The sequence below is a fragment of the Salmo salar genome, chromosome ssa13 (genome assembly GCF_905237065.1).
Source record: "Salmo salar chromosome ssa13, Ssal_v3.1, whole genome shotgun sequence".
Taxonomy (NCBI): domain Eukaryota; kingdom Metazoa; phylum Chordata; class Actinopteri; order Salmoniformes; family Salmonidae; genus Salmo; species Salmo salar.
Window position 1 is genome coordinate 74,875,430 of NC_059454.1, and position 27,130 is coordinate 74,902,559.

The 27,130-nt window shown below is 42.8% G+C and overlaps 1 protein-coding gene across 1 annotated transcript in view; it reads right to left on the minus strand.

Moving 5' to 3' along the window:
• LOC106568024 (collagen alpha-1(XXVI) chain) overlaps positions 1-27,130 on the minus strand; it is a 41,750-nt gene that overhangs the window by 11,734 nt on the left and 2,886 nt on the right. The window lies entirely within an intron of this gene.

Below are 27,130 nucleotides of genomic sequence, written 5' to 3' on the forward strand. Positions count from 1 at the left end.
ATTTTCCAACAATTGTTTACAGACAGATTATTTCACTTATAATTCACTGTATCACAATTCCAGTGGGTCAGAAGTTTACATACACTAAGTTGACTGTGCCTTTAAACAGCTCGGAAAATTCCAGAAAATGATGTCATGGCTTTAAAAGCTTCTGATAGGCTAATTGACATCATTTAAGTCAATTGGAGGTGTACCTGTGTCACGTCCTGACCAGCAGATGGAGCTGGTGTAGTAGTTTGGGGGTCAGGACGTGGCAGTCTGGTGTGTGTCTTGTGACTCCTGATCAGGAACAGCTGGGAATCGTTGTTCCTGATTGGGAGTCACATATGTAGGAGTTGTTTGTCACTGGGGTTTGTGGGTAATTGTTTCTTGTTTAGTGTGTTTGCACCTGACAGGACTGTTGGCTGTCAGTTTCCAGTTTTTGTTTGTTATAGTGTTCTTTCTAATTAAATTGAAAGATGAATACTAACTCCGCTGCATTTTGGTCCATTCCTGAAGACAGCCGTTACAACCTGTGGATGTATTTCAAGGCCTACCTCTTTGCTTGACATCATGGGAAAATCAAAAGAAATCAGCCAAGACCTCAGAAAAATAATTGTAGACCTCCACAAGTCTGGTTCATCCTTGGGAGCAATTTCCAAACGCCTGAAGGTACCACGTTCATCTGTACAAACAATAGTACGCAAGTATACACACCATGGGACCACGCAGCCGTCATACCGCTCAGGAAGAAGACGTGTTCTGTCTCCTAGAGATGAACGTACTTTGGTGTGAAAAGTGCAAATAAATCCCAGAACAACAGCAAAGGACCTTGTGAAGATGCTGGAGGAAACAGGTACAAAAGTATCTATATCCACAGTAAAACGAGTCCTATACCGACATAACCTGAAAGGCCGCTCAGCAAGGAAGAAGCCACTGCTCCAAAACTGCCATAAAAAAGCCAGACTATGGTTTGCAACTGCACATGGGGACAAAGATCATACTTTTTGGAGAAATGTCCTCTGGTCTGATGAAACAAAAATAGAACTGTTTGGCCATAATGACCATTGTTATGTTTGGAGGAAAAAGGGGGAGGCTTGCAAGCCAAAGAACACATCCCAACCATGAAGCATGGGAGTGGCAGCATCATGTTGTGGGGGCGCTTTACTGCAAGAGGGACTGGTGCATTTCACAAAATAGATGGCATCATGAGAAAGGAAAATTAGGTGGATATATTGAAGCAACATCTCAAGACAAAAGTCAGAAAGTTAAAGCTTGGTCGCAAATGGGTCTTCCAAATGGACAATGACCCCAAGCATTCTTCCAAAGTTGTGGGAAAATGGCTTAAGGACAACAAAGTCAAGGTATTGGAGGGGCCAACACAAAGCCCTGACCTCAATCCTATAGGAACTGAAAAAGCATGTGCAAGCAAGGAGGCCAACAAATCTGACTCTGTTACACCAGCTCTGTCAAGAGGAATGGGCCAAAATTCACCCAACTTATTGTGGGAAGCTTGTGGAAGGCTACCTGAAACATTTGACCCAAGTTAAACAATTTAAAGGCATTGCTACTAAATACTAATTGAGGGTATGTAAACTTCTGACCCACTGGGAATGTGATGAAAGAAATAAAAGCTGAAATAAATCATTCTCTCTACTATTATTCTGACATTTCACATTATTAAAATAAAGTGTGGATCCTAACTGACCTAAGACAGGGAGTTTTTACTAGGATTAAATGTCAGGAATTGTGAAAAACTGAGTTTAAATGTATTTGGTTAAGGTGTGTGTATGTGAACTTCCAACTTCAACTGTATATGTGGGAATTATATTTCTTACGAAATTTAAAACATAGCCAGGGATGTCCTAGGGGTTGATCAAGGAAAAGCATATGTCAGGCCTATGCTTAGAATCATCTTCATGAACTGCAGTGTTTTGTGTACATGGCATTTCCATAGCATTTCACACAAATTCTCAAAGCACTTTATGTTGTCTGTCTGGCGTAACTCTATGGAACTGGTTCCGAAACTTTTTGGGGGTTGAGAACCATTGTAGCTTTTTGAGTTCCCTTGTGACACACCAAGTACACAAACAAAATGGGTTCTAGACAGCACTCCATCTTAGGACACAACCCCAAAAAGAATTAGCTGCAAACCACCCCAACCCACCCCAAACCATCCCAACCCATCTATGAAAAATACATCACTATGTTGTCTGGGAAAACATTGTCTGTCATTCAGCTACAGACTACATCAAAGTGTGCATTGTTGACTTGGCATAAAATAAAATAAAATGCTACATCAAATTATGCCATGTGCATGTGGTTATTAATAAGTGGAATTAACATTTATGGCCTAAAAGTCGTGTTTTTCCTCCAGTTTTCTGAGTAATGAATGTGACATCAGCGTGAAGGTGTTTGTTGACACGTGGAATATGTGCTGGGAATCATGGAACATTGCAAGACCTGAGGTGGGATGCCAAGAGACAGACAAGGGAATGAACAGATCAGAGAGACCCTAAAACACATTGGTTACACTGTTATAAAATGTGTTTACACTGTTCTTTTCAACTCAAATCAAATTGTAAGTTTCACAAATCCAATTGTATGAGCTCATTTTTTAGGCGGGTTAGTCGCTGCCATGTACACAAAACACTGCAGTTCATGAAGGTGATTCTAAGCATAGGCCTGACGTGCTTTTCCTTGATCAACCCCTAGGACATTGTCAATTTTGAATCTTTTCTCTCCTTTGCTGTTTTCAATCTCGTAATAAATATAATTCCCACATATATACAGTAGGTATCATACAGTATCAGTAGATGAACTAAGAGTGGTTGTACTATGTTCCATTCCATTCCAAATCCCAGGCCACAGAATACGCATGGCAAGAAGACAAGAAGAGAAAGGAGGGTGATGATGATTATCCATTGTCTCCACTGTCAATCAAGACAAACTCTGCACTGGGTTCTTTAGTCTGATGAGATACCAAAATAAAGAGGTTGATTCAAGAGATTCAGGCCATCTGCACAGCATGTGTGTGTGTGTGTGTGTGTGTGTGTGTGTGTGTGTGTGTGTGTGTGTGTGTGTGTGTGTGTGTGTGTGTGTGTGTGTGTGTGTGTGTGTGTGTGTGTGTGTGTGTGTGGTGGAGTTCTGTGGTGGCCTTGGCAGGTTCCCCCAGCAGCCTGAGTGATCTTGAACAGTAACATGACTAATTCACGCACTCAAGCTGCCTGTTGCGTTGATGCACAATCAGGCACTGAAAGCACATTTGCAGCTTTTCCCCCCACACACATTCATATTGCTATATAATGACTGCCAGGAGGCCAGTACAGAGAGAATGGTTATGTTTCTCCTGGCATAGGTACTGCAATAACATAAGACAACCTTTTATGGTCACAAAAATGTGCTGTGGGTTTTTGTGGCGTGGTTAGGGTTAGGGTTAGGGTTGTGTTAGGGTTAGGGTTCCCATGACTATGGAAGGGAATCAAGGTCTGCAGCAGCTGGATACAGAATGGAACCCATGCAGTGAAGAGGAGTGATAAGACAACGTCGAGCCCATAACTTTGAAAGTCTCTTGTTGCATGTATACTGAAAACTCAAGGATCATCTTCAAATGTAGCTCAAAATCTACTCCAAAGTTCCTTTATTCATTTTTAACGGATTACCCATGAAACATAATTGACTCAAGGTGAAATGGAAATGTGCTGCCGGGAAAATATTAAATTCACGCGGCTCTCCTGATGACTGAAGGACAAGTAGTCCCAGCCGCTAGCTGAATTACAGCCTGGTGTAAAACCTGTAATATGATAAATACAGGCCTGGATGACACTACACATAGCAGGGACGCGATGCTGCCGCCTTGTGATTTTTATTTGAAATGTTTCATTTAACTAGGTGATGACAAGAGTCAGGCATTTTAGCGAACACCACCGTTAACACTTGGCATGAGAGGCACCTCTGTAAGTCTGTGACTCTGTTGTGCGCACACTGACAGCTCTGCACCACACCTCAACATATAAAGACACACAGGAAAAGCTAGATATTTGAGTGTACTGTATTATATATATATATATACACACACATGTACAGTGGTAAGAAAAAGTGAACCCTTTGGAATTACCTGGACTTCTACATAAATTGGTCATTAAATTTGATCTTCATCTAAGTCACAACAATAGACAAACACAGTCTGCTTAAACTAATAACACACAAACAATTATACGTTTTCATGTCTTTATTGAACACACCGTATAAACATTCACAGTGCAGGGTGGTAAAGTATGTGAACCGTTGGATCTAATAACTGGTTGACCCTCCTTTGGCAGCAATAACCTCAACCAAACTTTTTCTGTAGTTGCGGATCAGACCTGCATAACAGACAGGAGGAATTTTGGACCATTCCTCTTTACAAAACTGTTTCAGTTCAGCAATATTCTTGGGATGTCTGGTGTGAACCGCTTTCTTGAGGTCATGCCACAGCATCTCAAATCGGATAGAGGTCAGGACTCTGACTGGGCCACTCCAGAAGGCGAATATTCTTCTGTTGAAGCCATTCTGTTGTTGATTTACTTCTGTGTTTTGGGTCGTTGTCCAACTTCTGTTGAGCTTCAATTGGCGGACAGATAGCCTTACATTCTCCTGCGAAATGTCTTGATAAACTTGGGAATTCATTTTTCCATCAATGATAGCAAGCTGTCCAGGCCCTGAGGCAGCAAAGCAGCCCCAAACTATGATGCTCCCTCCACCATACTTTACAGTTGGGATGAGGTTTTGATGTTGGTGTGCTGTGCCTTTTTTTCTCCACACATAGTGTTGTGTGTTCCTTCCAAACAACTCAACTTTAGTTTAATCTGTCCACAGAATATTTTGCCAGTAGCGCTGTGGAACATCCAGGTGCTCTTTTGCTAACTTCAGATGTGCAGCAATGTTTTTTTGGACAGCAGTGGCTTCTTCCGTGGTGTCCACCCATTAACACCATTCTTGTTTAGTGTTTTACGTATCGTAGACTCGTCAACAGAGATGTTAGCGTGTTCCAGAGATTTTTGTAAGTCTTTATCTGACACTCTAGGATTCTTCTTTACCTCATTGAGCATTCTGCGCTGTGCTCTTGCAGTCATCTTTGCAGGACGGCCACTCCTAGGGAGAGTAGCAACAGTGCTGAACTTTCTCCATTTATAGACAATTTGTCTTACCGTGGACTGATGAACATCAAGGCATTTATAGATACTTTTGTAACCCTTTCCAGCTTTATACAAGTCAACAATTCTTAATCTTGGGTCTTCTGAGATCTCTTTGTTTGAGGCATGGTTCACATCAGGCAATGCTACTTGTGAATAGCAAACTCAAATTTTGTGAGTGTGTTTTAGAGGGCAGGGCAGCTCTAACCAACATCTCCAATCTCGTCTCAATGATTGTACTCCAGGTTACCTGACTCCTGACTCCAATTAGCTTTTGAAGAAGTCATTAGCCTAGGGGTTCACATACTTTTTCCAACATGCACTATGAATGTTTAAATGATGTATTCAATATAGACAAGAAAAATACAAGAATTTGTGTGTTATTAGTTTAAGCACACTGTGTTTGTCTATTGTTGTGACTTAGATGAAGATCAGACCTCATTTTATGACCAATTTATGCAGAAATCCAGGTAATTCCAAAGGGTTCACATACTTTTTCTTGCCACTATGTGTATATATATATATATATATATATATATATATATATATATATATATAGAGCGAGAGAGAGAGAGAGAGAGAAAATATAAACATAACTTGCAACAATTTCAAAGATTTTACTGAGTTACAGTTCCTCCCCTCTCCACACCACTGCCACTCTCTGTTGTCATCTATGCATAGTCACTTTAATTAACTCTACCTACATGTACATACTACCTCAACTAACCGGTGTCCCCACACATTGACTCTGTACCGGCACCCCCCTGTATATATTGTTATTTTTTACTGCTCCTCTTTAATTATTTGTTACTTTCATCTCTTATTCTTATCCATATTTTTTGAAACTGCAATGTCGGTTAGGGGCTCGTAAGTAAGCATTTCACTGTAAGGTCCACACCTGTTGTATTCGGCGCATGTGACTAATAAAATTTGCTTTAATTTGTTAAGGAAATCAGTCAATTGAAATAAGTTACTTTAACTGGCAGAATAGCTATTGTCAAAATGAATATATTGCCACGGCTGAATTTTAGTAGTTTAATGCCTCCATTGTCTCCCTCTTCTGGTTATTGGGATAAAATCCATAGTGTGGTTTAGAAATGTACATGGAAAGGTAAGTGATCCCGCATAAAATTAACACATTTACAAGAGAGAGAACGAAATAGGAGGACAATCCGTACCAAACTTGAAATGATATTTCCAGGCACTAGCATTTCGTCCCATCCTAAATGGGTTTAGACATGATTCTTCCTGCCCCTGGCTGAGTTTACATTTAGTTTAAAGAGATATATGATGTCTCCTACTGACCTGGAAGAGGTGGTCTTCTACGCTTTGGTCCTATTATTGCTCACACAATCTCTATTTGGGGCAAAATGTTAAAACAATGTAACTGGGAATCAAAATGGCATACCCATGCTCCAATATTTCACAATAATGCCTTGCGATCTGCAGGGTGGCCTTTTGCATCCCCTCAATGGTCCAAATGTGGAATTCGTACCCTTGCAAATATCATGGACAGAAATGGTTCGAGAACATTCCAAGATTTGAGAACTATATTCTATATTTACAACTTAGGTCATTTATCCTGGCCTATGGAGTCTCTTGGGAACACAACTATCGAACGATCCAATGAGGGTATTTATAAATAAATGATCTGGGCTCACGAAACGAATGATCTGACGTGGGAGTGCCCTGTAGTTAAATGTTTCTGGGACAAAGTTACAAAATGAAGTGCATGAATGTAAATATTCAATGCTTTGCATCTACTATGTTACTTAACGATGATAGCTCCTTGAATCAGAGACAATTGCTGCTGGCAGGCAGCACTGTTGCAAAAAACATATGTTGGCTCTGGACAAATACACTTGACTCTGTAAAGAATAATCTCAGCTAAAGCCCAAAATCTATAAAGCCCAAACATAGAAATAAAATATACAGTATATAGTGGTGGTATGGGGGGAGGGGTCATTGACAAGCAACCTTAGTTGATGGGGGGGTGAAGCCATGGATGGCTTCTGGGTGGGGGGGGGGGGTAGATGGTTGGATGGAGACATGTTGGATGGGTGAGGTTGGGGATGGAGGCTCACTTCTTTTTGTTGATTTTTTTCCTTTACATGCTATATTTATTGTTACTTCTTGTGATATGATCATGGTGATCAATACTTTGTATTTGTGTACTTAAAAAAAGCTTTATTTTGAGTGGCAGCCCACAGGTGGATGCGAGCAAACAATGAAATTATATGAGTTTGTGGATTGTGCCCCCCCCCCCCCCACACACACACACCAGAAAATGACAATATGAATAAAGATTTGGTCACAAAAAAATAAAAGTAAAAAAAAGGAGACATGACAGGAGATGCAGTTTCAGCACAAAAGAAAGTTGACATTTTGGCGCGTTAGAGTGAAAGATAGATGAGCCGCTAAACTAACAGCCAGACTGTGGCCTGTCTAACCTCATAAAGACCTGTTTTCACTTACCCCTGAGGAGAAACTCCCAGCCACATATTGACCTGAACCCCAGAGCCTCCTCCTCCTGCTGCCTCACAGAGGTCAAGGGTGGACGTGCAGGATGGGCAGAAGTGAAGAAACTGGCTCCTCAACACAGGAACAAACTTGAAGAGTTATAGGCTGTAATTGCTGCCTCATTTGGCATCATGTTAAACAGATCACGTCCAGCAGGATGGAGCCTAGATTACTAGCCTATACGCTAGTATTTTGTCAGTTCGCTCAAGACTATCATTGCCATCAATGCATGATTACACAAAAATGATGCCTGCACATCTCAAGTTAGGATTTGGCCCAGTGTGCAATAGGGGGGTGACTGTACAATGTCTATCCCTAGACAAGAGGAAGATACCGATCATAAACAGCCTTGTAGACAGATAACTTATCTTCCACACCTGCTAGTGTTTTTCATCTCATGCGGTGTAGCTATTAGGGTTGATTCATCTTGTCTTTTAAAGCCATTATGATACATAGTTCTGTGATGGATTTACCTCTTGCTGTATTTCTTTGGTCTTACTTTGTTACAGATACCGTACAGTCAACGTCTCCTCCTTCCTTCCTCTTCCTCAGTAAGAGATATGAATTCATGAACTGTTGACCTTGACGGTGCTTGTCTCTGCTCCATGGATCTGAGGCTCAGGTAAAGTCTATAAGGGTCGCATTTCAAAAGATGAAGTGTGCCCAGAGTCCGACATCCTGGCACAGACTGCTGTCTGGTCTAAACCCAGGCGTGCTTTTCCTGCGGTGTAGTGTACCACTGGGTAAAGGTCTACCTTTAGACCACTGGACAGGAGAGAGGAGGTGGAAAATACAGATGTTCTCTTCAGTCAGCAGTAAAAGAGAGCGAGAGAGGGAGACACCCCCTGAAGACAATGAAGTATGCAGACCCAGAGAGGTGAATACTTTCCCAGATGGAGAGATGGGGTGGAGGACCCATTGGACATTTTTGGCAGCAACACGAGAGGCAGTAAGCAGATGATAAGGACAGTTGAGGTTTTGAAATGTACACACCATACGCATGCACGCTTTGCACATATGCCCAAACACACACACACACCGACTTCAATAGAGGAACAGAAGAGTTATGAAGCATCTTCACGGTGAAAAGTTCATTGCAATAAACTACACGCAAAACAGATACACATAAACAATCTCACCACACTCATGGAACACACCCATCGACACATAGTTGTGGAGGAAGATGTTTCTGGAAATGTTGCTTTGCAGCTCAGGGCATAAAAACACCAGTCTCCCTCATCGACAGAGCTGGGCTAATAATAGCACATCTCCCAGACAAAACAAATGGGTCTACAACCTCTTCCTATGCCTATTTTACAGTATGTACAGTGTGTAAAGCACAATATTTATACTGCATGAGTCCAGCTGCCAGCTAATCCTGATCCAGACCATTGTATACCCCTCCCCATGCAGAATAAGATTGTTAGACTAGGTCTCCCTGGTGCAGATTTGACAGACCACTCTGAGGTGGTCTCTAGCTGTCTGACTGTACCCATAAACAAAATAGACTTGATCACACAAACACAGCTCAAAACAAAGCACAAGCCACTACTTAGTGGTGAAATTGTCATAAAAGACCAAATGGGGGACATTTCCCTCTTCTCGTCCCCTATGCGATGTCTAGCCCCAATCCAACTAACCCAAGCCACAACAACAAGACGAATTCTAAACAATCACTCACAAACTCGCAGATCCTGTGTCTGTCTTAAAACTAACAAAACCTACATTGTTAGTGATTCCATTGACATGAACTGTTCTAACAAAGTTTTCTTGTTTCAATGGCTGTTGTGCCTGATGAGATGGGTTATCGGCAGATAATATAAGGCACTTAGAGACCTTGCGGATACCATTCATTGTACTTCATCTACTTTATTACTGCGTTATGCGCCACCATTTAGAATAAAGTGGTGGTATCATCTGACTGAGTCAGAGTCAGAGATGTAAACGGAGCTGGGTGGATCTGGCAGACTTTATCAACGTGAGGGGGAGACCTCCCTGCTGAGGAGCGTTCGACACATTTCTCAGCTCGAACACTCAAAGCTATGCGAAACTTTAAATGCTCAAAGGAATGAATGATTCCATGCCTTGTGTAATTCAGACCTTCTGGTACTGTACAGTAACAGGGGTCATATGCTCTCACTTAACGGCCCTTTTAAGGTTTACAACTCACGCACTATAATGTACATACGTACGTACTCACAGAAATCTTTAAGAGTGCTTTGTGTTTAAGAGTAAGATGGATGGACTGTTGACAAGGCTGATTGTGCTATCTGATTAAAACAGGGAGTCATGTAGCCATCATTTAAAGCTCCTAAATGAAACTAGCAGTCTCTTCTGTAGGCCTACAGACATCAAAAGGGGACCATCGAGCTCTCCCAGAAGTTTGGTTGGTGCATAAAATCTGAGAATTCAGATAAATAAAAAGGTGTGATGGGTCCGCACTCAAAAAGATGTTGCATAAAGCTTACTACATTTTTGGATTGTTGTATTATTTTCACTGCATCAGGGATAGCGTACACAGACGTTTTGGCTTTGCAGCTTTCTTCAGTGTGTAGGTACACATCTTTTTCATTCATAGACACAGAAAGGTCACTGTGAAGTATTAACTGTGTTTAGTTACTCGACAGATGGGTACGCCAGCTGTTTTGCGAAGTATCCCATTCCCAACAGTTGCTTATAAAGGACATGTCAAAATTATGGCAGATTCTGGAATTACAGTATTACTTGAGTTTGAGGAATGAGGCTTGATTAAACTGCTGGCTTACTTAGAGCTCTGGAATCAGCTGGCATGTGGCTGAATGCTAAATGGATCTCCCCAGTAGAAGTGGCCAGCCCACACCCCTCCCTCCGCGGTCAGTCAGAGTTGGGCCTGGCTGTGTCTTCTCAGTCTTCTTAGTTCTGGCAGATTTACGGGAGGTCACAGTGTGGCAAGTTTAGGCACACTTCCTGGTGGACTGTCAATTCCCCAACATACTAACTCAAGGTAACTCAAGGAGTCAAAGTGATTTGAGTAAAGACTAGCTGTGGAAAAATGTGCTTTCAGTTTGGGCGAGCATTGCACAAAAGATATCTGAACCCTAGTGGAGGATACATATGCTAAAGTAAAACTTTGTCAGGGGATACTTTTAGTAGTCATTCTACACTCCACGTCCACTGTCCCCAGCCATGATGCTTCGATGGAAGATGGAACTTGAAGTCAAACCATAATAAGTAATTGTGTCCTGCTTGTTTTCTCATAGCTCTCCACATCGGCATACAGCAGTTTCCTACAGTGTGCAGCTGCTCCTCTTATGTCTTTATCATCCAAACAACATTCTCAGTGTTCTCCTGTTTCCCATGCTACAAGCCCAAGCAAATAACATCAGGGAGAGGATTTGATCGTGCCGCTATCACAATGAGTCTGCAGGAATTTATGGGAAAACAGGTTGGCCAAAAATTGTCTGCATTGAACACCATCTTCTTCATAACTCAAAGTGGGACTAACCGTACCCCAAAACACATCAACTCCATGATCCCAGACTAACTCCAATTTGCATACAGTCCCAACAGATCCATAGATGACGCAATCTCAATTGCACTCCACACTGCCCTCTCCCACCTAGATAAGAGGAATACTTATGTGAGAATGCTGTTCATTGACTACAGCTCAGCGTTCAACGCCATAGTCCCCTCCAAGCTCGTCACCAAGCTTAGGACCCTGGGACTGAAAATGGCGCTTCAGAGGGTGGTGTAGACAGCCCAGTACATCACTGGGGCTGAGCTTCCTGACATTCAGGACCTGGCCATCCAGGCGGTGTGAAAAGAAGGCCCAGAGCATGGTTAAAGACTCCAGCCACCAAGCCATAGACTGTTCTCTCGGCTTCCGCATGGCAAGCAGTACCGGTGCATCAAGTCTGACACCAACAGGCTCCTGAACAGCTTCTATACCCAAGCCATAAGGCTGCTAAATGGCTACACAGACTATCTGAGTTGACTCCTATATTTTATTTTACCAGGTAAGTTGACTGAGAACACATTCTCATTTACAGCAACAACCTGGGGAATAGTTTCAGGGGAGAGGAATGAGCCAATTGTAAGCTGGGGATGATTAGGTGACCATGATGGTATGAGGGCCAGGTTGTGAATTTAGCCAGGACACCAGGGTTAACACCCCTACTCTTACAATAAGTGCAATGGGATCTTTAATGACCTCAGAGAGTCAGGACACCCATTTAACATCCCATCCGAAAGACAGCACCCTACACAGGGAAGTGTCCCCAATCTGGGGTATTGGGATATTTTTTTAGACCAGAGGAAAGAGTACCTCCTACTAGCCCTCCAACACCACCTCCAGTAGCATCTGGTCTCCCATCCAGGGACTGACCAGGACCAACCCTGCTTAGCTTCAGAAGCAAGCCAGCAGTGGGATGCAGGGTGGTATGCTGCTGGCAGTACAAAAACCTCTATGCACACTCACAGGGTCCTACATACTCACACACACTGATACTCCAACACACACACAAACACTCCATAATTTACTCACACACACATAATATGCACATACACTTATACTGACTCTACACACACGCACATCCACTCACATACAATCATATTCGCTGCTGCTACTCTGTTTATCATAAATCCCGATGGCTAGTCACCTTACCCCTTTATATACAGTTGAAGTCGGAAGTTTACATACACCTTAGCCAAATAACATTTAATCCTAGTAAAAATTCCCTGTCTTAGGTCAGTTAGGATCACCACTTTGTTTTAAGAATGTGAAATGTCAGAATAATAGTAGAGAGAATGATTTATTTGAGGTTTTATTACTTTCATCACATTCCCTGTGAGTCAGAAGTTTACATTCACTCAATTAGTATTTGGTAGCATTGCCTTTAAATTGTTTAACTTGGGTCAAACGTTTTGCATAGCCTTCCACAAGCTTCCCACAATAGGTTGGGTGAATTTTGGCCCATTTTTCCTGACAGAGCTGGTGTAACGGAGTCAGGTTTGTAGGCCTCCTTGTTCGCACACACTTTTTCAGTACTGGGATAGTGTGAGTCTATGTCCCACTCTGAACCTGAACTCTAACCCTTAACCTCTAGGGAAGTGAGCCGGATCCCTCTCTTATGGCCTGTGGGGCCACAGTGTGTCCACCTGTCCCGTTCAGCTGTCTTCTACCATTTCTTGCTCTGCAATCCACTGCACTCCACTGTCTATCCGTCTGTCTGTCTGGTTCTCATGTTCCTTGGTGCAATGTGTCATGCCATTCCATTTTGATTATCACTTACCAAAGCTGATATATATTGGCAGTTGGATGAACAACTGACGGAAGCTTAATGGGACAATTTATCTTTTCCAGTCTAAGGTTGTGGTTATTGCTTGCTACTAAGCGATATGGGCCGGTCCAGCTTGGGAACTTCCTATTCAAGAAAAATACAAACTTGGTTCTCACAATCAAACAACTGTTTGCGCGTATAAACCGTATCTCTGTAGTGCGTTAATAATAGTAAACTAATGTATGTTTTTCCTTACAGTAGGTAGAGCTAGCATCTGTTTATGTTTTCCATACTCATATCAATCAGTAAGTTGCAAGACGAGAGCAATATGTGGAATTCATGTGAATGGTGGAGAATGTTCTCAGATGTTAAATTAGCCATGCATGCTGTGTGATATGAAACAAGTTATGGAAAAACAAATAATCGGCATTAGAATCAGTTCACTTGAGGACAAACAGAAACAGAGTTTACATGGCAGATTTCCAAGCAAAGGTGCAAGGTTGTGTGAGTTAACCCTGTTACATCTGGGGTGCATTAATGAACTACCAACACATATCCACTCAAACCACTTACCAAACACGTCTCTACATTGTAACTCACACACTCACATTGATGTGGCTGTACATGTTGCTGAACTACAGAGAAATATATGGGTCGACGTGACCCAATGCAGCCTAACACGACCCAGTCTTGGGAAGTCTGTTCGCCAAAACCATTAAACATATTGACCTGAAAAATAACAATGGGGACTCAACATGTGTAGATCTGGGTTTCATGACAGAGTTATCAATCACTTCCAGTTACCATGAGGGAAAAACCCTTGAAATGTAATCAAACATGTTGACTGTTTGAGCTTCCACATAAGAATAGCAATAGGGCATTTCCCAAATTTCGATGATCACCTTTTCCCAAAAACATAAAACACAGGTGAAATAAATTGGAAAGCCAGTGTTCACAAAGCAGCACCAGGGATGGATGGATACCTGGCAGAGATGGGGGCACTGAGGAGCACTGGGGAGGTCCTGGCACAGCCCCAGTTGAGCTCTTTAACTACAGCCCCATTAATGTTTTAGATATGGACTACAAAATATCCCCGGACATTGCTCAGCCAGAGATAGGCATCAGAAAGGCCGTGTCGGAAGACGAGGGAGGTTGGGGGGACCGAGCTGGAAGGGGAAATGAGAACCAGGCTCCAGAGTCCCCCAGCGTTGTGATTCCCCTCCAGTCTCACAATCAGAGGGGATGGAAGAGCTCATCTGGACCTTACATAAACACTGCCTGGTTCTCTCTACAACACACCCCAAGATCACTGCTGGAGAACTCCATCAAAACCCCATCAGCAACTAAAACAACAGAAAGAGTTGATGATCTGTGTATCTCAGAAGGACTACTGCTTACGGTCATTGTGGTTTAAAGTGGTGATAATCTCTTGATTGGAGATTAGTTTTATGCTCTTACATTTCCGCAGCACATAGGCTTGTCTGTGATCAGAGAGTTAAAAGGAGTTAAAGGGACAGGCACATCCCCCTCTTTGGAAGGCTGACCGCATTTCCCATTAGAGTGTTCACAGTAGGGGAGCACATCACTAATGTCTTGCGATGAGGGGGAATGTCAAGACATGGCCCGGAGTACTGCATTTCCATCCCATGTTTGATGTCACTGAAACACGCAGGCTGCGTCTTGACGCAGTGGGGCGGATATATTTAGTCTAACTGAAAATTTTCGAGGAGGATTTTGCCCTTAATTGGTAAAGATGGGATCTGCTGCCGTCAGATGTCCGTGTTGGTCTCCTATGGAGCAGAGGAGGAAGTGGCCAGCCGGGGGCTGTTTGGGGGCTGGAGCTGACCAACTCTCCATGGAACATCCTTTCAAGCAAGCGCCTCACCAAAATATTTTCTTAGATAAACCGAACACAGAAGGTCACAAGTTCTGAGAGGCCCTTTGGCGAAGGCCTTGAGCCTTGAGTACAAAAGTAGAGAGGAGAGAGGGAGTGAGAAAAGAAAAGAGAAAGACGAGGAGAGGGTGGAAGCTTGATTGATGGACCATACCAATAGAAATTGGTCTGGAAGGGTGAGAAGGAGAACTATGCCTATCTGTCTTTTATGTTGACTTCTAGGGGGTGTCTGTACGTAAGCTCAAGGTACCTAAGTCACTATCGTTTGACTGTCGAAGACTAACAATCGTCACAGGCACTCACTTTCTTTCTTTACTATCAAATGGAACCTAGAGTTGAAGTCGGACGTTTACATACACTTAGGTTGGAGTCATTAAAACTCGTTTTTCAACCACGCCACAAAGTTCTTGTTAACAAACTGTAGTTTTTGCAAGTTGGTTAGGACATCTACTTCGTGCATGACACAAGTAATTTTCCAACAATTGTTTACAGACAGATTATTTCACTTATAATTCACTGTATCACAATTCCAGTGGGTCAGAAGTTTACATACACTAAGTTGACTGTGCCTTTAAACAACTCGGAAAATTCCAGAAAATGATGTCATGGCTTTAGAAGCTTCTGATAGGCTAATTGACATCATTTGAGTCAATTGGAGGTGTACCTGTGGATGTATTTCAAGGCCTGCCTTCAAACTCAGTGCCTCTTTGCTTGACATGATGGGAAAATCAAAAGAAATCAGCCAAGACCTCAGAAAAATAATTGTAGACCTCCACAAGTCTGGTTCATCCTTGGGAGAAATTTCCAAATGCCTGAAGGTACCACGTTCATCTGTACAAACAATAGTACGCAAGTATAAACACCATGGGACCATGCAGCCGTCATACCGCACAGGAAGGAGACGCGTTCTGTCTCCTAGAGATGAACGTACTTTGGTGCGAAAAGTGCAAATAAATCCCAGGACAACAGCAAAGGACCTTGTGAAGATGCTGGAGGAAACAGGTACAAAGGAATCTATATCCATAGTAAAACGAGTCCTATATCAACATAACCTGAAAGGCCGCTCAGCAAGGAAGAAGCCACTGCTCCAAAACCGCCATAAAAAAGCCAGACTACGGTTTGCAACTGCACATGGGGACAAAGATCGTACCTTTTGGAAATATGTCCTCTGGTCTAATGAAACAAAAATAGAACTCTTTGGCCATAATGACCATCGTTATGTTTGGAGGAAAAAGGGGGATGCTTGCAAGCCGAAGAACACCATCCCAACCGTGAATCACGGTGGTGGCAGCATCATGTTGTGGGGGTGCTTTGCTGCAGGAGGGACTGGTGCACTTCACAAAATAGATGGCATCATTAGAAGGAAAATTACGTGGATATATCGAAGCAACATCTCAAAACATCAGTCAGGAAGTTAAAGCTTGGTCGCAAATGGGTCTTCCAAATGGACAATGCCCCCAAGCATACTTCCAAAGTTGTGGCAAAATGACTTAAGGACAACAAAGTCAAGGTATTGGAGGGGCCAACACAAAGCCCTGACCTCAATCCATAGAAAATCTGTTGGCAGAACTGAAAAAGTGTGTGCAAGCAAGGAGGCCTACAAACCTGACTCAGTTACACCAGCTATGTCAGGAGGAATGGGTCAAAATTCACCCAATTTATTGTGGGAAGCTTGTGGAAGGCTACCCAAAACATTTGACCCAAGTTAAACAATTTAAAGGCAATGCTACCAAATACTAATTGAGTGTATGTAAACTTCTGACCCACTGGGAATGTGATGAAAGAAATAAAAGCTGAAATAAATCACTCTCTACTATTATTCTGACATTTCACATTCTTAAAATAAAGTGGTGATCCTAATTGGCCTAAAACAGGGACTTTTTGCTAGGATTAAATGTCAGGAATTGTGAAAAACTGAGTTTAAATGTATTTGGCTAAGGTGTATGTAAACTTCCGACTTCAACTGTACATACCATCTGCATGTTGCGGCTCAAACCTTTCTTGCCCAGGAATTGTCAATAAAACCTCAGATTTATCCCTGGTCACAGTTCGTGTTTTCCATTGTCCAAAAACCCCTTTCCAAATGGTTTTCATTAGACTATCTTTTCCGAAGAAGATAAGTGAGGAGAAATCAGTGGCTCCATGACTGCACGGTCCTGTAAGTGCTCAGGGACGCCTCTTGCTTTTGGCAGGATGAGCTACAGTGTAGCTGCGCTGGAGACTCGCCACCGGCAATCTCCAAAAACCAGCGACAATGTTCCGCCTCAGATTTATTGCTTTATAATGGGGATATCCTCCTCAGTGGTCATTACCACAGACAGAGTCTCAGGCTCCAGCTTCGTTAGCAGGCTTTTTCCCAGCCATTCAAACAATCTCATGAGAGACTTAGGTGTGCCACAAACCAAGTTAACTGGTGATTTAAACAAACGCAGTGGGAGTTTAGCTGCTATTTGATTTATGGAGCCGGTCAATAGAATAGCGGTAAGTGTAGGCTGGGATAGTACGGTAGGGTGCAGGGGCTGTAGGGATGCTGTTACCGACAATCTGTGCCTGTGGACGTAACGAGCGGTGATAACAGTGTGCTGGCTTACATGGACTGCTGTCTGGGAACCCTACAGCACACAGACAGATTAACAGTCTGGTTATTACTGAACTGACTCCCATCTTCAGCTCTTTACTGGTCCATTTTGGCAGAGACAGGAGGAGAAGACGGGATCGGGAGAGAGAGAAACAAAGAGAGTGAAGAAGAGAAGAGAGGGAGCTACATACTACAGGCCACAGTATAATTCATGCTCACACAAAGTTTAAAAAAACGTGCACACATACTGTACACATTCACTCACACTGAGCAGTGAATGCACTTGGAGGCATTTAGTACCGCTTGCCTGCCGTGTAATATGTAGGTAGCGAAAGGACCATCAGAATGAATCAATTGTCCAATGGTCCTTACCTACTGTACACAAAATGTTTATGTCTGCATGACCTCTAATTCAAATCCAGAACTTCAAGAGAAAACAAGCAGATGTCACTGATTTGTAAATAATCAGCTGACATTGAACAGTCAACTCTTCTTGTGTGCTTAAAAGACAGTAAGCTATTTTTTCCCAGTCAATTGTAGTTGGAGTGTGACAGGAGGTGATACCCATGACTAGAGGCAGTGATTTCCTAACTTTTTTTCTTTGTGACCAAACTAAATCCTGTTGAATAGACAAGACAATTAACTTCAGCTGCACAACCAAGAGGTACTGGTGACAACCCACTGGGAGGATTAACCTGAGGTCACAGTCACAGTGACCCACTCAGCTCTCGCTTGAGAGGAACTCCAGGGTCAAGGTGCCTCCCACCCATCCACCCCAACACTGGCATGCAGACCCTGCATATCATGTATTCCTACGCTATCGGATTTGGACCAGGGCCAGAAATTAAGTCTCTCTTTACCTTGCTCCATTACACCACCACCCCTATTCTGTATTTCTCTCCCTCTCTACTCATATCCCTTTCTCCCTCTCACCCTTAGCCAGACTGTGTCTGACACTTCCTTTTGACAGGCCATCTCCACAGTGACGAGGGCAGGCCCTGCATGGCTCCATATGGATGCAATTATTCCAGGCATTTCGACCACTTCTAAAAATGTTAGCAGACACATTTCTAAAGGTTAAGCAAACATCGAAAAACACGCACCTTTGATCATATCTTATGGGACTTTGGCTGAAATGCACCTTTCGCAAAGACATTCATTCCGACTCAAATGGGGCCAATAGCAACTGAAACAATTGAAAGCTGCCAATGTATTCAGCATTATGACCTAAAAAACCAAAGGCTAAATCTGACTATCACTCTATTGCCCGAGCCAGTGATTTATGTTAAATTGAACCTACTATACAAACATCATTCTGTAACATACATGGCCAAGTGTCTGCCACGATACATCATTAAATTAGCCACTACTTTACCAGTCTAAGGGGTATTTAGTTGCATCTGGAATTCAAGCCACTGACTCATACCACTGAGTGGTGATGATGATTTGTGACTCTCACGTACAGACAAAGCTTAAGATATTAGTCTAGACTCCAGACCCCCACACTACACTGAGAGAGGTCTATTACGGGTGCTTTCCCAGGGATATCTCAATGCCTTACAGTCTGTGGATGGGAATGGTGGGCTGGGGGAGGTTAGGAGGGTTGAGTTAGCAGGACGTGAATCAAAACAAAGCGGTTGGCATGTTCCTGTGAGAGCAGCTCCAGCCACGGCTGAAATCTGGTCACTGTAACCCAAGTTGAGTCTGGGAGAGGGGCTCCCTCTGAGAAAGGCAACCCGCGTCCCGAGGGGGCTCAGTCTGTCCAAATATTTGACCAAACACGCAGATAAGTGTCTGTAGCCTGCAGACAATCACAGAACACTGCTCTCTCTGCTTGCTTCCACTTACAAGAGATTTTTCACTCAAAATAAGTTTGACTTAAAGTTCCAATACAAGTTGCTGTGGAGTTCCTTGAAGGATATTTTCATGTTTGTTTTAGTATAGCAAAAGTATGAAAAAGTGTTGCACTCCCTCTGCAATATCTTTGGTCTCCAAATGGTGTGGGAATGAAGACACACCATCAAAGTAAGTAGAAAACCCCTTAAACCAAGTGTTTCCACTGTAGATCATGAAGAACTTAAGCCAAGCAAAGTAGCGAGATGTTCTCAAGCCATGCTGGAAAAGCAAGTGGGCCTCTCTTTCAAGGACTTATCATCCAAATCCCTCCTTTGGTCACAACAAAGGCTGTGGCGGGTTTTCCTGGGTCTCATTCCTTCTGTGGACAAATGCATTCCAGGCTGGCCCACAGAAGTCAGGGAACCGACCAGGCCTCTCCAGCTGGTCCCGCTGCCCCTCCATAAATCATGCCTGCTGCCACTCAGAGCATAACACAGACAGACACACTTCAGAGCCATGCCAACGCCTCGCCTCGCAGGCTCCTGCCCTTTAGCAGACAACACATTTCAGGTCAGCCAGGTCAGTGCCTTCCCACTGGGCACGCACTGGTTGAATCAATGTTGTTTCCAAATCATTTCAATGAAATTACATTGAACCAATGTGGCATATATACGTTTAATTGACATTTGTGCCCAGTGGGTTATTTGTTTATAAACGAGAGGTACGTGGCTTTTTGAAGGTTGTTTTGGGGAGTCTGGAATAGTTCACTATATGTTCTTAGACTCTCCTGAAATAGTTGTGCTCCTGGATTTCCAGACAAAACAATACAAATGTTTATGGGGACTTGGAGATGAATGATTCTAGTATTTCATGTCTCTATTCTTAGTCTCCTCAGATGCACACTTGTTTGGTTGTTCTGCACTATGGGGATGATTTGTGTCCTTTGGTTGGTGAGTAGGGAGTTCTGGATAATGTAATGAGGCACTGGAGGAAAATACTCAGTCCTTTCCCAACTGTGGATCTAAGGAACATCCTATACAGTGCCGTCAGAAAGTATTCAAACCCCCTTGACTTATTCCATATTTTGTTGTGTTACGGCCTGAATTCAAAATGGATTACATACATTTTTTTCTCACCCATCTACACACAATACCGCATAATGACAAAGTGAAAACATGTTTTTAGAATTTTTTGCAAATCTATTTAAAATGAATTACAGAAATATCTAATTTACATACAGTACCAGTCCAAAGCTTGGACACACCAGGGTTGTCTTTATTTTTAATATTTCCTACATTGTAGAATAATAGTGAAGCCATCAAAACTATGAAATAACACATATGGAATAATTTAGTAACCAAAAATTTGAGATTCTTCAAAGTAGCCACCCTTTGCCTTGATGACAGCTTTGCACATTCTTGGCATTCTCTCAACCAGTTTCATGAGGAATGCTTTTCCAACAATCTTGAAGGAGTTCCCACATATACTGAGCACTTGTTGGCTGTTTTTCCATCACTCTGCGGTCCAACTCATCCCAAACCATCTCAATTGGGTTGGGGTCGGGGGATTGTGGAGGCCATGTCATCTGATACAGCACTCCATCAATCTCCTTCTTGGTCAAATAGCCCTTACACAGCTTGGAGGTGTGTTGAAAAACAAATGATAGTCCCACCAAGCGCCAACAAGATGGAATGGTATATCGCTGCAGAATGCTGTGGTTGTCACACCCTGATCTGTGTCACCTGTCCTTGTGCTTGTCTCCACTCCCTCCATGTGTCGCCCATCTTCCCCACTTATCCCTTGGGTATTTATACCTGTGTTTTCTGTCTGTCTGTGCCAGTTTGGCTTGTTTGTTCAAGCATACCAGCGTTTTGTGTATCAGCTGCTGCTTTTTCCAGTTTCTCTTTTCTCGCCCTCCTGGTTTTGACCCTTGCCTGTCCCTGACCCTGGGCCTGCCTGCCGTCCTGTACCTTTGCTCCTACTCTGGATTATCGACCCCTACCTGCCTTGACCTGTCGTTTGCCTGCCCCTGTTGTTACAATAAACATTTTTACTTCACACACAGTCTGCACTTGGGTCTACCTTGATCCCTGATAGTGGTAGCCATGCTTGTTAAGTGTGCCTTGAAATAATAAAAATAAAGAAAAACCCTTGAATGAGTAGGTGTGTCCAAACTTTGGACTGGTACTGTAAGTCAATACTTTGTAGGTGCATATTTGGCAGTGATTACAGCTGAGTCTTTCTATCTAAGTCTTTTAGAGCTTTCCACATCTGGATTGTGCAATATTATTATTGAAAACATTCTTCAAGCTCTGTCAAATTGGTTGTTGATCATTGCTAGACAACATTTTCAGGTCTCGCCATAGATTTTCAAGTAGATTTAAGTCAAAACTGTAACTTAGCAACTCGGGAACATTCACTGTCATCTTGGTAAGCAATTCTAGTGTAGATTTGGCCTTGTGTTTTAGGTTATTGTCCTGGTGAAAGGTGAATTCATCTCCCACTGTCTGGTGGAAAGCAGACTGAACCAGGTTTTCCTCTAGGATTTTTCCTGTGCATAGTTCTATTCCGTTTAGTTTTTATCATGAAAAACTCCCCAGTCTTTAACGATTACAAACATACCTATAACATGATGCAGCCACCAGTATTCTTGAAAATATGGAGAGTGGTACTCAGTAATGTGTTGTGTTGGATTTGCCCAAAACATAACAACTTGTATTCAGAACAAAAAGTTAATTGCATTGCCACATTTTTTGCAGTATTACTTTAGTGCCTTGTTGCAAACAGGATGCATGTTTGGAATATTTTTTATTCTGTACATGCTTCCTTCTTTTCACTCTGTCAATTAGGTTAGTATTGTTGAGTAACTAATATGTTGTTGATCCATCCTCAGTTTTCTCCTACCACAGCCATTAAACTCTGTAAGTACTTTAAAGTCACCATTGGCCTCATGGTGAAATCCCTGAGCAGTTTCTTTCCTCTCTGGAAACTAAGTTAGGAAGGACGCCTGTATCTTTGTAGTGACTGAGTGTATTGATACACCATCCAAAGTGTAATTACTAACTTCACCATGCTCAAAGGGATATTCAATGTCTACCAATAGGTGCCCTTTGCAAGGCATTGGAAAACCACCCTGGTCTTTGTGGTTGAATCTGTATTAGAAATTCATTGCTCGACTGAGGAACCTTACAGATAATTGTATGTGTGGGGTACAGAGATGAGGTAGTCATTAACAAATCATGTTAAACACTATTAATGCACACAGAGTGAGTCCATGCAACTTATTATGTGACTTGTTAAGCACATTTGTCACATCCTGGCCAGTATAAGGGTTAATTGTCATTTTAGTTTGGTCAGGTCGTGGCAGAGGGTATTTGTTTTATGTGGTTCAGGGTGGTGTGTTAGTTAGGAGGGCGTTTGATTTATTATTTCCGGGTTTTGAGTTATGGTCTATGTTGATGTATTTCTATGTGTAGTCTGGTTGATCTATTTCTATGTTGAGTTAATTGGGGTGGACTTCCAATTGAAGGCAGCTGTGTGGTGTTGCCTTTGATTGGAAGTCCTATATTAGTTGGGTGTGTTTGTCTGTGTATTTGTGGGAGATTGTTCTGTGTTTAGCATTGTGCCTTGCCAGACTGTCTGTTGATTGATCGATCGATCGATCGATCGTTCGTTCGTTCGTTCGTTCGCTTGTTTGTTATTTTTGTACGTTCTTTCTGAGTTAATAAACGTCAAGATGAGCTTACACATACTTGCTGCGTTTTGGTCCTCCATTACCAACGACAATCGTGACAACATTTTTACTCCTGAACTTATTTCGGCTTACTATAACAAAGGGGTTGAATACTTATTGACTCAAGACATTTCAGCTTTTCATTTTTAATTACTTTGTAAAAATGTCTAAAAACATAATTCCACTTTGACATTATGGGGTATTGTCTGTAGGCCAGTGACAAAAAATCCAAATGTAAACCATTTTAAATTCAGGCTGTAACACAACAAAATATGGAAAAGGTAAAGGGGTGTGAATGCTTTCTGAAGGAGCTGTAAATGCACGTCAATGCAGCAACCGTAAATTGGTCACTTGAGTTCCCTGCTCACATTTTGGAATCAGGGTAATAAATAATAACCTTTTGACCTCTGACAAATTGTGCATGAATAATAGCATTACCAAATGCATATGCTTATGTCTAGTAATACTGCTCAACAGTCATTTGTTATGGTCACTTAAAATACAGTCCAGGGAGTATCAATCAAGTAAGAATCATGCCAAATCCAGCAAATAACAACTCACTACAAAGCCTGGGTTTTAGTGGAGGAAAGCGGATGATTGAGGCAGCGTTCTCAAGGCCCTGTCATGAAAGCCATCGAAGCAGAACAAAAATATGAGTCAAGTGAAATATTATAGCCACAATGCTATTTTTTTCCCTTGACGTAAAATTAAATTTAACAGAGACTATGAAGCCTTAATGGATTGGATGCATATGGGAACTCAAAAGGGCACGGGTGAGTATGGGAAGCACATAGCATATGAAGACAATTCTGTGAAACTGATTGAAAAAGAATCTGTTTTGTTCCCTCAACATTATGGACAGCTTGAGTCACAATGTGTGTTCCATTGGCTCTGGACCTTCATAGACTCTGTGCCTTTATGACTGGGTTCCACTGGATGCTTGAAAGGGCAGAAGTATGTCCCCTTTGAAACATCTACTTCTCATTGCTACGGGCAATACATCTATTGTCTGCTTCACCACCAAAGACTGATTTGTTCTGGTTTAAGTCTGACAGAGTTAGTGCACGCACATCCAGCCAATTTCACAGGTGCAATTTCACAGCTTCTAAACCTGACAAAGACGTTTAAAAAGCTGCACAATATAACTATATCTTTTATTTTTTTCCGATGAAATCGGACACTTGCCATGTGCCTGCAACATGCTCATCTTGACACGGACTGGCAGTTCATGAGAACACTTGCTTACAAAGTCCCATAATAGGCTCCCTGTCCAATGGCTCCAAAGAGTGGATGTCGTGATGACTCTTCTCTTAACCGGCTGTTTCCATAGACCAGTGAAATCTGGGGTACAGCAGCTGTGCATGCACTACCACAGACAGCTGGCTGAGACCCAGCTTTCACATCCACCAGGTTATACACACACACACACACACACACACACACACACACACACACACACACACACACACACACACACACACACACACAACACACCAAGGCTAAATGACACATTCGCCGCCCAGCGCATTACGGCATGACGACAACCTGGAAGAGCTCACTCTAGAGGAGTCGCAAACCTGAAACAACAACTACGAGCTGGTTTCAATTAACGCAATGGCCCTGGGAGCGAACGCTGTCTGAAACAACTGTGTCGATAGAGTGGGGGGGAGACCTCCCAACCCCAGATGATGTCATTTCTTTCCCTCAGAAGCATATGCTTTCTGGGTAAAGACGGGAAAGGCATGTGGTTCTTGCCACAACAGTAAGTAGGCTGACTTCTGCAACTGTGGCTTGCCTATCCAGGGATAACATTGCCTCCCGAGCACTGATCCTGGGGTGCTTTGCTTCAACAGTCGAGAGACGAGGCTGTGAATAGCACCTTGCTCTTTGAACTGTTTTTGCCATTCAAAGCACATTGGAGTTTTGCAGTGGGTATGTGTACGGCTCCAACTGCTGATGTTCCAGGAATAAAGGACAGGTTACAAATCTCTAGTCTCTGCATTTCCATATCTCCCTCTTCCTCTATTGCTTTATACCGGTATACTGTATGTCGTTTGGCAGACACTTATCTCCAAAGCGAATAACAGTAGTGCTTGCACACTTTTTCATATGGGTGGCCACAGCGGGAATCGAACCCACGATCCTGGCGATGCAAGCGCCATAGGAAAACCTTTTAAATAACCCTTTTTGTTTCCAGGTAGAACTTTTTTCACAGAGGATTCAACATGGAACCCAAAAGAGTTCTACCTGGAACCAAAAATGGTTCTTCTATAGAACAGCCAAAAAAACCTTTTGGAACCCTTTTTTCTAAGAGTGTACCAACTGAGCATGACAGGACCACTCTCCCATCTCTTGCTGCCAGGTCCTTCACCTGAAGCTGCAACAAGGCTACACTGGAGAATTCCAGATCAACATTTTATACCTTTCAACATTTTGATTCAGCAATTATAACTGAAAAAAATGTTTTTTATGACTAGCACTCATTTTCTTCACCAAAATCAACAGATCATGTTATGCATGCAGGACATGATATCTGATTGCCATGGTTGAGTTCCCATGCCAGTGGATTCCACAGCCATGTGAAGAACTGCAAAGATGGAGATGTTTGGTGATGGGGCCAGAAGCAGATGTTCAAGAATCATGGCTGAATCCTAATTTGTAACGGGTGCTTGAGATTCACGCAAATCTCCCAATGACAGTTTTACATGATTTACTGTAGGTGAACGTTAAGTGAAGCTATTTGCATGTGGCATATGTGTGTGTGTGTGTCTGTGTGTGTGTGTGTGTGTGTGTGTGTGTGTGTGTGTGTGTGTGTGTGTGTGTGTGTGTGTGTGTGTGTGTGTGTGTGTGTGTGTGTGTGTGTGTGTGTGTGTGTGTGTGTGTGTGTTAGAGCTGAGCTTCCTGCCCTGAGACAGCCAATCCCTGGGGTTCCTAGTCTGCCCTGTGAAGACATCCGCTCTAACAGGGGAGAGGTAGAAAGAGAGAGAGTTTGGGTAGGGGGGTTTGGTGCATTAACAACAGCTGGAGCGGATGACCTTGGTTCCCCTGAAACCTAAACAAGGCTCTCAGTAGAACAGACCAGTTTGGGCCAGGGGGTTTACTTTACCGAGGGTCGCCCCACTCCACAACAGTCTGGCTCTGTTTACCCATTCACAGGGAAAGCACTTCCAGTCAGGGAGAGGCCCCTATCCAGTCAGTATGTGGAGGGGTGTGTGTATGTGTGAATGTACTTGTGTGTATCACTGCCATAGAGATTGATAGAGGACTCTTCATTGTATCTGTCTCATTATGGCGTCTGTGACTGCACGGGCAACGCCATTGAAGCCATCTCCATTTTGAAGTAAGTAGTCCATTTTCTTCTTCTACTACTTCTATGAGTTGGTAAACAAACTGAAAGGGTGCATATAAAGCCAAGGTTAGCGATTGACTGCAACCTGTTATGGAATGTTTATTCACAAGTATAATTAATTGGCTGATCCCTCTTGATGACCTGGATGGAATTATGTGCTCCTTCCTTAACCCATAGGAAGTCCCACACAGTTGACTACTTCAAAATGGTGAAAGTCCTCAATGGCGCTGCCCATGCTAAAACAAGCTTTTGGGCCTTAGAGTCTTCTATCACTCTCTATGGTCACCGCACAATGCCTTACAAATATGACAACAACATACTGTTTTTGGTACAATTGTAGGATAGAGTGCAGCATCATCAGGGGTAGCCACTGGAACATAAAGATATAAAAGATAGATAGCAGTGCATACAGACAGAAACAAGTAAACAACAGTAAACATGTCGTCCCCCACGAATGATACAGCGCCATTAACACTCATTTCACATCTTCATGACATATACTTTCCTTCAGTAAGTTGACTCCTCAGAGCACAGAGGAGGGTCATCCATCCTATGTTGAACAGAGCTACAGTCTGAACTGGGGAGCAGAGCCATGTTCTCTGTATCAGACACCAGTCATAAATCTGAACCCCCATATCGGTGACATGAGAACAGAAGAAACACGGTGTCTTGGTCCATTAAGTTACAATGAGGAACCTTTTCCCAAGAAGAAGCAGAACAGTGAGTCCAACCAAGAGGGAGGACCAGTAAGTATAATCTGTCATTTAGAGCCAAGTTGAGCTTTTGATTCAGTGCCTATCCCTATCTAT